The sequence below is a fragment of the Hibiscus syriacus genome, unplaced genomic scaffold (genome assembly GCF_006381635.1).
Source record: "Hibiscus syriacus cultivar Baekdansim isolate YM2019G1 unplaced genomic scaffold, ASM638163v2 tig00110931_pilon, whole genome shotgun sequence".
In the NCBI taxonomy this organism is placed as follows: Eukaryota; Viridiplantae; Streptophyta; class Magnoliopsida; order Malvales; family Malvaceae; genus Hibiscus; species Hibiscus syriacus.
In genome coordinates this window covers 1437843-1449103 of record NW_024062918.1, presented here as the reverse complement: position 1 = coordinate 1449103, position 11261 = coordinate 1437843, and the positions used below count along the sequence as shown (strand labels likewise).

General features: G+C 37.0%; 1 pseudogene; it reads left to right on the top strand.

The window, feature by feature from the left end:
* LOC120146939 lies at positions 1-2552 on the top strand (annotated as a pseudogene).
* The last annotated feature ends 8709 nt before the right edge of the window (positions 2553-11261 follow it).

The following is an 11261-nucleotide window of genomic DNA, read 5'->3' as shown; positions in this document are numbered from 1 at the left end:
CAAAAAAAGAAGGAAAAAAAAGCATTAAAACAAGACAAAACAAGTCTTGCTTCTTCTTGTTGATTTTCGATGTTCTTTAGGATTCTTCCTTTAATAGTAAGTTTTCTGCTCTTACAAAAATGGATTTCTATTAATTTTCTCGATCTTACTTCATTTTTCATTTTAATTTCTTTTAATTTTCTGGGATTGAATTTGAGCTTATATTATCTTTGTTCATCTAGAATTAATTGTCAGTTGTTTATATAAATTGAGTTTTTGACTACGTAGATGGAAGATGACAATGAAGAACTGGGAGAATCGAAGCCTCTTTTGGTGAAGTTTGGATTTGCTGCTGTTGCTCTTTCTTTTGCCGGGTTTCTTTGTTCTCGATTTAAAACCCTAAATCGTGTTTCAGGTGCGGACTTAATGGATGCTATTTCGATATATCGGATTAAATATGGACTGATACTATGGATTATTGATTTAACATAGCGGTGTTGAACTTTTGTATTGTTTTGATTATGCAGATGGTCGTGGTGAGATTGATTCCGGTGAGAATGATCGAAGTCGAGGCGGTATCCGAGCCTTAAAACCGACACCAACTTCAGACCATGTAAGCTGTTAAAGATTATTGCTAAAACATTTCGATTTCATAGCATTGGTGAACTTAGTGTCCAAGTGGTTAGGACATTGAATATGAGCTGATGCTGCTCGATGTTGTTTTCGAGATTCAATTATATGCTTGCGCCAATTCAATTTTCTGAATATGATCTTTCGATTTCTCTCCGGCAGGAAGAGGTGTTGAAGCAACAATCGTTTGATTCAGGGAGCATTAGACAAGATGGAGATGTGTTTTTTCTGACACAATTTGATGGTCTTGTTGATGAATTTGACTTTTCTGACGTCGTTGGATCTTCTCCGAAGCAGGAAGTCGGAACACCGAGGTCGGAGCTTGACACTTGGAGAACGTTTAGAACAGTTGAAAAGGATGGTTATGAGCAAGAGATTGAGCACTTGAGAAATACAGTAAGAGTGCTTAGGGAAAAGATGCAGAATCTCGAGGTCCAGCTGCTTGAATATTATGGCCTTAAAGAACAAGAAACAGCGGTTTCGGAGCTCCGAAACCGATTGGAGATAAACAATATGGAGGCTAAACTTTTCCGTCTCAAGATTGAGTCCTTACAGTCGGAGAAACAACAATTAGAGGGCCAAGTCGCCAATCATGCAAAAGCTGTAGCCGAGCTTGAAAGTGCAAGATCTAAAATCAAGGTGCTTGAGGAGAAACTTCAGCATGAGGCTGAGATGAATAAAGAGCAGATCCTAAACCTTCAAAAGAGGGTTTCTAGATTGCAAGAGCAAGAACTAAAGGCTCCGGCAAATAACCCGGATATCGAATCGAAGTTTCAAAGGCTAGAGGCTTGGAATGTGAGGTAGAAGAGCTGAGGGAATCAAATACAAGATTGCAAATAGAAAATTCCGAACTGGCTCGGAAGTTGGAATTGACCCAAGTCCTTGCAGTTCCTGTTTTGGAGGATCCTGAGGTCGTTTAAATTCATTTCTGGTGAATCCTGTTCCTTTACATGGTTACTAATATTATTGTTTTCGGATTTGTTTTTCTGGTTGCTTTTGGTTGCAGAGAAAAGCAATCGATGAAACGAGCAACCGTTTGAGGCAAGAAAATGAAGACTTGATAAAGCAAATCGAACAGCTGAAATCGAATAGATGCAATGATGTCGAAGAACTGGTGTATCTCCGATGGGTCAATTCTTGTTTGCGGTACGAGCTGAGGAATTATCGACCCCCTACTGGTGAAATAGTTGCTAGAGATCTATGCCAAAGCCTAAGTCCGAAGTCGGAGGCGAAAGCCAAAAAGCTAGTACATGAATATGCACATACCGAAGGAATGGGGCATAATGGGATGGATAGCATGGATTTTGATTTTGATAGATGGTCTTCTTCCCTAGCTTCCGAAACTCGAGAACTCGATGATTCTTCGATGGAGAATTCATCTGCTACGAAATCAACCAATTCGGGCAAAAAGAAGTTCTTCAAGAATCTTCGGAGACTAATACGGCGAAAAGGCAGTCATCCTTCGAACCAGGCTTCATCAACAAGCAAAACCGATGATCCATATGTTGATGGTCCTTCAGCGTGGAGTTCGAGTATGATGCTGCGAAGCCGGAGTGAGAGGGTTGCAACTCCGTCTCAGAGTTCATCTGGAACCCCTTCAGATGTATCGAGATGGCGAAGCCTGGATGATGAACCTATCAAAGATGTAGAAAACATTCGCAGCGAGTTGAGTTCTTATGGATATAAAAGATTCATATTGGGCAACGATGACGATGATGATGGTTCGAGCTTTCCTCTCGAATCCGAACACAAGGACTCGAATTCCCAGTGGAAATCGGAGTCGGTGAAGCTTGCAGAAGTTTTCGAAGGAATACGAATGGTAAAGATTCACAAGAAATCTGCAAGCATCATATGAAAGATTAGTTCAAACATAGTCCCAATGTAACATACCCTCTCACGACCACAAATAGAAATATAAACATATTTTCTTTTCTTGGAAAATATCAAAATGTGCTTTCATTTTCAGTTTGTGGTAGAGAAATTGCTTTTTAATTTTTATGGTTTAATTATATTTTAAGTCCCTAATAAATTTGAAATTAGTAAAATTAAGTTTCGGTACCCTAACACTTTTCCGGTTTAATTACACACTGTCAGTTCTGAAATTATGCTTTAACCTCCTACTTTTCTAGTTTAATTTTTTAGCACTTATTACTTTTGAAATTATTAAAACTAATTTTTCATCTTTAGTTTTTTTTTTAAAAAAATTAATTACTTTTAAGAGCTTGACAGTCTTGAAATTAAGCAACTTGGCTTCCCATGATTTAATATTAATTTCATTTTCATCTACGGATAACTAAATGATTTTAACACAAATTTTAAACTGTAGTTTTAATTAATCCAAAAATCATAAATAATTTAGGGATTAAATCTAAATTTTCTCATTATATATTTTTTCTTTATGCAATTCGTCTATTAGTTTTGAACTCTAACATTCTACTGTAGAGTCATTGTCCCGTTAGTCATGTCATAGTCATGTTATTGATTTAACGACGGAGTGATATGATTGAAGCGGAAATTAAAGTTCAGTGTTATAATTGACAAAATTGAAAGTCCGATCGCATAAACGAGTCAGCGAGCAAAGTACAGCAGTATCTTAAGTAGTTTTTCTAGTAGTGTGAATGAAAAACGTTTTAAAAAAATGTTTGAATTAATATTTCATGCACTAACAATCGAACGGAGGCCAGTTTTGGATTGTAAAACCAGAGATTCAACTCATCCGCCCATCTTAAGTGCCTTTGAGGCTTAAAGGTGAATGAACTTGTACAATTGAAGGAAATGGTATATTTTCTCTTAAACTAGTGAATGGTCATCTTCAGTCGATCAATCTCGATCCTTCGGTACTTATATGTTTGTGTGTGATTTATAGTTAATGCCAATGATGAATATAAAATCAATGTATTGATTGGAGAAAAACTGGGAAGGCGGTCCTTGTGCTCTGCAAGAATACTCACGGGAACGCCTTGATTGCGACGAAGACTCAAATCCGCTTAGGATCGACAATTTACATAATCTGATGTCCGAATGATCATGAACAATTTCGAGAAGGCTATCGGAAAAGGAGGGTTGGAACTGTTTATCACGGTTTCTTGGACGACAAGCAAGTAGCAGTTTAGATGTTATCAAAAGCATCATTTCAAGGGTACAGACAGTTCCAAGCCGAGTTATAATCCAATCGGTGACAGTCTAATGATGAAGTTCAGACTCATGGAAAATTCAGGATATATGTAGGTGGAGCTTCTTCTGAGAGTTCATCATAGAAATTTGACTGCCCTTCTCGGATATTGCGACGATGGCACTGAAATGGGGCTAATCTACATGGCCAAATGAAACTTATCAGACTATCTCTCAGGTTTGGATCATTGAACCAAATGCCATACTATGTTTCATTGATTAAACAGATTTCATATATCAGTATATTATCTGAGATTCTTTCAATTCCAGATCGGAGTATCGGTGTCTTGAACTGGGAAGGAAGACTAGGAATAGCACTGCAGGCAGCACTAGGTTAGCTGGAATTTACCCATAATTGTTCATCACTTCTGGTTTATTTCAACGACTAATATACCGAAAAAACGAACGAAAAATAAAGGACTGTTGTATTTACACCATAGCTGCGAGCAACCTATAATCCAAAGAGATGTGAAGTGTACCAACATCTTATTATCTGAGAACTTGCAATCTAAACTATCGGATTTTGGGTTATAGAAAAGCTTTGAAGGTGGTTCTCGTGTCTCCACCATCATCGCCAGTACCCCGGATACCTTGATCCAGAGTAAATTCGATGTTGTGGAACAGAGACGTCGAAAACATTGTGGATCCACGGTTGAAAGGAGATTTCGAGATAAATTCTGTATGGAGATCAATCGAAGTGGCAATGGCTTGTTATCTCCGGCCTCCGCAAAGAGGCCAACTATGAACTACATTGTGACCGGATTAAGCGAGTGCTTGCTAGCTGGGATAAGCCGGACAAGGAGACTCAGAATATGAATCACGAGAAAATATTGCCATGGTATCCTTGAATTACGATTCTGAAATTCCTCTACCAGGGTGATCAGATCTTTTAATTTGATGGTCTTTTTCTCTTTATCCATATCAAAACTATCATACAGTTTGTGTGTTCTATGTATATATATTTACTTTATTTGAAGGGTGGCCCAATTGCAGCTTTAATTGTTTTCAGATATTGAACAATGTGAGATCTTAAATTTATATTCGTATTCCGAGAATGAATTAGATTGATATGTATAGTTTGAACATGAGAATACATTTTTGTAAGATGTATGTGCGTTTTGTAACGATATTAGATTTCGGGTGACCATTTTGTAACTTTTAGTACTCCCATACTGAAAAAATAATGTCCTATAGTCGAGGGATCATTTCATAACTTTTGAAAGTTTTTGGACTCAATAAGACAATAACCTATAGTTGGGGGACCATTTGTGTACTTTATCCTTCAAATTATTTTGAATTTGAATATTTTAAGATAATGAAAAAAAATATTTTATAGACCCTCCTCACCGTATAGAATATGGCGACAACCAATAAAATTAAGACACATCAATCTTTTTTTTCTTAATCATCGTTACATTTGGATTTAAAATTTAATTAATTAATTATTTTTTGAATTGAAAGAGCTAGTTAAAAACTAGGCTAGCAAGTGCTAGATTTACAATAAGGTGGACCAGCAACATCTCCATGAAGAAGATCCTACATGTAGCTGGGAGGAGAGGCATGATAGAGTATCTCAAAGTGATCATGATTAGAGTGTTAGCTAAACTGTTTGTAGCGTGATTTGCTTCTCGAGGAATCCAGTGAAAATCAACTATCCATGTTTGGAGTTTTGAGGTTCATTGAGAATCGAAATGGCTTTAGAACAATCCTGCAAGAACTCAAAGCCAAGATGCCAAGCGATACAAACCCTTCATATATCGCCCAGAGCTCAGTCCGGAGAACATGCAGCAGTAGGGCTCGATGATCCGACCTCATTCTCAATGAATGTTGGACAATAATGTTAGATTTGGATTGAAATTAAGTTGGCAAGTTAGAAATTTCATTTTGGTAGGTGGCCAAACTTTGAACATATTGTTCTTAAAACTCAACTATAAATAGGCATAAGTATTTCCATTAGAAATCATCCCAAAATAAGTTCTCTTCCTCTTGTACTCTTCATTCTCTCACTTTGGGAATTCTAAAAAATTCCATTTGTTGTAATATTGGCGATATAGTGAAGTTATCATCCGGTGTGGTGCCCAAGGAGTAGACGACATTCTCGTCGAACCTCGTAAATTTGGTGTGTTCTCTCCTTTATTGTTTTTTATTCGTTTTTTCCATTGTATTTCAATATTCAATAGTTTGACGGGTTTGTCCCTGTGCAATCTTTGGTGGTTTTAATCTTGATATTTCAAATCAATTTTGAAACTACGTTCGTGTGGAAATAACCCGATTTCCCCAACAATTGGCATCAGAGCTTCGGTTGAGGTTATCCTGGTGGTTCCGTTGCTGAAAAGATACAGTTCACGATATTGAATATTGTTCATTAGAATTAAAATGCCAAAATACGGATCAGTTGAGACATCAAGCTCTTCATCTGGACCGGTGAGGAGGTGATGTCAAATGCAAATTTCTCGGTGGAGTTGTTCGATGGATCCGGTCATTTTGGCATGTGGCAAGGCGAGGTGTTAGACGCTTTATTCCAACAAGGTCTAGACATAGCCATTGAGAAAGAAAGCCCGAATATATGGAGGAGAAAGAATGGGGAACAATCAATCGTTTGGCGTGCAACACGATTCGATCTTGTCTTTTCAGGGAGCAGAAGTATGGCTACAAGAACGAGACTTCTACAAGTAAGATGTGGAAAGCTTTGGAGGAAAATTCCTGAAGAAAAGCTCTCAGAATCGTCTCCACATGAAGAAAGATTGTTCAGATTTGATTATCAACCAGGCACCAGTATGAATGAACACATCACTGCGTTCAATGAGCTAGTGGAAGACTTATTGTGCATGGATGAAACCTTCAAAGATGAAGATTTGGCTTTGATGTTGTTGTCATCTCTTCTAGATGAATTTGAACACCTTGAGACAACGTTACTTCATGGTAAGAATAATGTTACCCTTAAAGATGTAACTGTTGTTTTGTATAGTTATGAACTCAGGAAGAAAATCAAGAAGAGAGCAAGTACGAAGCATCGGAGGCTATGGTGGCAAGAGGTCGCTCGAAAAGTCAAAAGCCAAAGTGGAGAGGGAGATCAAAGTCGAAGTCCAGATGGAAAAAGATGAATGTGCCTTTTGTCATGAGAAAGACCATTGGAAGAAAGATTGTCCGAAGCTGAAGAAGAAAGGAAAAGCTGCTCCAGATGCATGTGTTGTAGAGCATGATGCACATGACTCTGACATATCATTGGTTGCTTCATCAACAACATTCCATTCTGATAAGTGGATATTAGATTCTGGTTGCACCTATCATATGTCCCCTAATCGGGAGTGATTCTCCGATTTAGTGGAACTAAATGCAGGAGTTGTTTATATGGGCAATGACAATGCCTGTAAAACTGTTGGGATAGGTTCAATTCGATTGAAGAATCAAAATGGATCAACTAGAGTTCTGATGTATGTTCGATACGTGCCCAGTTTGAAGAAAATCTCATCTCGTTGGGAGCCTTGGAATCCAAAGGCTCAGTAGTCACTATAAGAGATAGAGTTTTTAAAGTCACATATGGCGCACTCGTGATGATAAAGGGCATCAGGAAAAATAATTTGTATTACTACCAAAGTAGTACAATATTGGAGCAGTTGCAGCAGCTTCCTGAGGTGATGATTTGGACGCAACCCAGTTGTGGCATATGCGGTTGGGACATGCTGGAGAGAAATCCTTGCAAATTCTGGCAAAGAAAGGATTGTTGAAAGGTGCAAAGGTTTGTAAATTGAACTTTTGTGAGCATTGTGTTCTGGGAAAACAGAAGAGAGTGAAGTTTGACACCACTATACATAATACAAAATGTATTGTAGATTATATTCACTCAGATGTATGGGGTACTTCAAAGACATCGTCTTTGGGAGGAAACCATTATTTTGTAATTTTTGTAGATGACTTTTCCAGAAGAGTTTGGGTGTATCCGATGAAATCTAAAGATGAAGTGCTTCAAATTTTCTTGAAATGGAAAAATATGATCGAGAACTATACTAGTAGAAAGATCAAACGTCTTAGGACGGATAATGGAAGAGAATATAAAAGTGACCATTCTTTGACGTTTTCCATGAGTATGGTATTATTCGACACTTCACTGTTAGACATACACCACAACAGAATGGGGTGGCAGAGCGTATGAATCGAACACTATTGGAGAAAGTTCGATGTATGTTGTCTAATGCTGAGTTAGGCAACACATTTTGGGCTGAGGCTGTGACATATGCTGGCCATCTCATCAATCGTCTGCCATCATCAGTGATAAGAGGAAAAACACCATTGGAGGTATGGTCTGGAAAACCTGCTACTGATTATGATTTCTTACATGTATTTGGATCCACTGCTTATTATCATGAGAAGGAATCAAGCTTGATCCGAGAGCAAAGAAGACTCTTTATGGGAATCACCCATGGAGTGAAGGAATTCCGCCTTTGGTGTTTAGAGACCAAGAAGATAATTTGTAGCAGAGATGTTACCTTTGATGAATCTGCCCTAGTAAAGAAGGTAACAAGTGAAGCTGTCCAGACAAGTAGTACTCCGCAGCAGGTGAAGCATACTCCAAAACAGGTGGAGTTTTAGCAGACGATGATCCCAGAAGTTGATGCAACTGATTCTTCAACTCCAATAGAAGAATCAGAAGATGAAGAGGTTCAAACCCAAGAACCATTGGAGACATCAGAACCACTTGCAGTTACAAGGCCAAGGAGAGAAATTCGTAGACCTGCTCGATTTATTGATATGATGGCATATGCTCTTCTAGTTATTGATGATGATATATCCCTGTCACTTACCAAGAAGTAATATAAAGCTTGGAAAGTGATAAGTGGAAAAGTGTTATGGATGAAGAAATGCAATCTCTCCAAAAGAACAACACTTGGAAACTGACACAATTATCGAAAGGTAAAAGAGCCATTGGATGCAAGTGGGTATTTGTAAAGAAAGATGGATCTCATAGCAAGAAAGATGTTCGCTACAAGGCACGGTTGGTAGCTAAAGGCTACGCTCAAAAGGAGGGAATCGACTACAATGAAGTATTTTCCCCTGTTGTGAAGCATTCCTCCATTAGAATGTTATTGGCCTTGGTAGCACAGTTGAATTTGGAGTTAGCTCAACTTGATGTAAAGACGGCTTTCTTGCACGATGATTTATAAGAGGAGATCTATTGACTCAGCCAGAAGGATACAAAGATGGTAGTTGTGAGAAATGGGTTTGTAAGCTGAACAAATCGCTATATGGATTGAAGCAATCTCCGAGGCAGTGGTACAAGCGATTTGATAGCTTTATGAGGAGGCAAAAGTATACTAAAAGCAAATATGATCATTGTGTGTATTTGCAAAAGCTCAAAGATGGATCTTTCATTTATCTTTTCTTGTACGTTAGAAAAAGAAGCACAACCCATTCTATCATCCATAGTCAAAGTGGCATTGAAGTCTTCAAATAGAATCCACGGAGAAGAAATATTTGAAGCAAGATGCCGAAGATTAGACCACAGCTTTTTCCTTTTCGTAGCATTGGGACTAGCATAAACAAGAGTTCCCAAAGAAGATTTATTGTCGGCTTTGCAATGGATTCAGAAGTGTAAAAATTGAAAATGATTCTGCAAAATATTAACCGTGACAGAATCAAATCAGCAAATCCAAAGACCACCAGCGAAACCTGCAGCCTCGATGCGGTGTTAGTGAGGAAAACCCAGAGAAGTGATAAAGGAATCGGTTTTAAAACCACTTACACGAGGTTCAAAAGACCAACCACATCAGGTTTATAATCTCTCATGTATTGTTTGATTGCGGACAAAAATTTCGGATGTCCACAACCTTGCATATTCCAACTGAACAATTTTAAATTCATTAAAATAAACATAAGGTATGGAGGAAAACAGATAAAGAACCTTAGACGGGAATATCCGAGCTCGGTTCAACGACCAAATCAATGTGCATCTCAGTGACTATCATGTTTGGGATCATCAATCTTAGCATCAGACTGTGCTGTTCCCATAGCAGAATCATCGGGGGGATCAGTCGGCGGGAGAGTGTAATTTGCTGAGCTCGGGTGATCCTGAAGCATTGGATCTTGAACCACATTAGGATCGTCATTTTCATAAATATCAACGATCCAGCTATTAAGGCGTTGAGAAAAACGTGGAACAGGTCGAGAGGTGATAGCAGAAGTATAGGAACGAATAATAGGATTATTGGAGATCACCGCCAATGGCTTACGGACGGTAATGACCGGTTTGTTTCTTTGGTTTTTTGGTGCGTCAGTGACAGGTTCCTCTCCATGGGAGTGTGTCCGAAGAGCTGGGATCCGAGAGGTGCCAATATCATTTTGGGTAAAGTATATAAACGGTCACTGAAATTTTCAGGAGCTTGCATTTAGGTCCCCTAACTTTAAAACTTGCAACACAGCCATCAATTACATTCTAAACCCCAAATTTCAAAATATTTCAATTACATTCTAAACAGCAAATTCCAAAAATAATTCAATTACATGACCAACCCCAAATTCATAATCCATTCTCAAAAGCTACCATAACAAACTGAACTTGAAACAGTAACTCTAAACCCTCAAAACATAACCCTAAATACTAAATTTTCCCATCAATTAACCCAACATAATCAACAACATTTAGTTAATTTTGGGTTCATAACAATAAGTGATTATGTTGGGTTTAGGATTTAAAAGTTAGATTTAACCAACTATAAGTGAACAATACTCAATTTGATTCGAAAAAATTATTTTTCGACTTGAACTGATTCAAAAATTTGATACAAATTGACTTTGAGTTGTAATTTCATAAACTCAACTTAAAAAAATTTCAAGTTAAAATCGAGTTGTAAAATACAACTGAATATCTCAAAAATTTTAGTAATTAGTGGATTAATTTTTAAGTTTGAGTCAAGTCCATTGATATATGTATGACATATGGAAAAAATATGAAGAAATATATGTATTGTATATGGTTAAAAACTATTTGATTAGAATCAAATAATATTATAGTATAATAAATATTTATAATTAAATTTAAACAGAAACTCAAAAATTCAATTCAATTCGACTTGATTTAAATTTTATAAATTCAAATCGAAATTTTTTTGAGTCAACTATTTTATAAACTAAACTGAATTAGAATAAAATAATATTATAATATGATAAATATTATAATTAAATTTAAATAGAAACTCGAAAATCAATTCAATTCGACTTGATTTAAATTTTATAAACTCAAATCGAAAAAAATTCGAGTCAACTATTTTATAAATTGAATTGAGTATTTAGGTCCAATATAACCCTAAACCTTAAACCCAACATAATCACTTATCACTTATAGTTGGTTAATTTTTTTTGAAACAATTATGTTTTGAGGGTTTAGGGTTGTTGTTTCAAGTTCAATTTGTTATGATAGATTTTGAGATTTGATTTTGAATTTGGGGTTGGGCATGTAATTGAAGTATTTTGGAATTTGATGTTTA